Here is a 1,151-nt window from a genome sequence, read left to right on the forward strand (position 1 = left end):
ATATCCTATCATTATTATTATATAGGATGGATTTATATAGCGCCAACCATTTGCGCAGCACTTTACAATGTAAGGAAGACATTACAATCACAATACAATTCAAGACAAGATGGTAAGGAGGGCCCTGCCCGTGAGGGCTTACAATCTAAAAGGGAGGGAGAAGTGTATCTCCTTTCATTTACTGGAATTAATTGGCAAATAGCATATTTAATTAACAAATATTTTGATGCATCCACCAGAAGTGCAGAACAAAACAGCAGAGAGCAGACTTAAAAAAATATTTTTTTCCCCAGAGTGCTAGCTAATACACCTAATACCATTATACAGCGGGTGACACTGTGACCTTGTTTATGCATTATGCTTTTGGGATTTGATTCCAGGGCAAGAATACATCCTATAACTGGTATAGGATATAATTAAGTCCCAGGCTGCGCTTTGTAAAGATTGGAAATTGTGCAAGATGAGAGGCGCTTTGTCGTATGGATCACTTGGATATCGTCTCTTCTACCTGTCTTCAGTGGAACAATTTCAATGATATCTTACAAATAGCCATATACTTGGACCATCAGTCATCATTCCAAATATAAATTCCATAGCAGCGTTTTAAGACTCCAGCCACAGCCACTTTAAAACATAAGTGGGCTGAAGTTTGTACATGTGAACCTCTACCATCCTCAGAGATCAAATGAATGTTAATGTTTATCTGTTAAATTCTTAAAAATTGAACCAATAGGGATAGGCACCACACCCCTTTAATAGAAATATATTAGAACAAAAAGGGAAAATTGGGGCTTTTAATGTGTCCAAACCATACAACATGTCCTTCAGATGCACATAGGTTTATATACATTAAAATCAACATGATCCCAGAGTGGAGGCGAGAGCCAGGGGTTCCAACCAACTAATCGATAATGAGAATAGATGACAACTATTATTATCGATTAGTTGGTTGCAGCCCTATAGTAAATGCTCATTAAATTCAGCCAAGTAAGTTAAAATTATATAGGCACCTGTGTTTGTATGCTTTTCATTGTCTGGCAGGAGTTTTAGATTGAGTTGGGAAGGGTTAATGTGGAAGAGGCTTGGATAGCAAGATCATGGGGGGAAAAATGTGTGTGTGTATATGTGTGTGTGTGTATGTATATATATAT

The sequence above is a fragment of the Nanorana parkeri genome, unplaced genomic scaffold, assembly GCF_000935625.1.
Source record: "Nanorana parkeri isolate BGI_ZX_2015 unplaced genomic scaffold, ASM93562v1 scaffold43, whole genome shotgun sequence".
NCBI classification, from domain to species: domain Eukaryota; kingdom Metazoa; phylum Chordata; class Amphibia; order Anura; family Dicroglossidae; genus Nanorana; species Nanorana parkeri.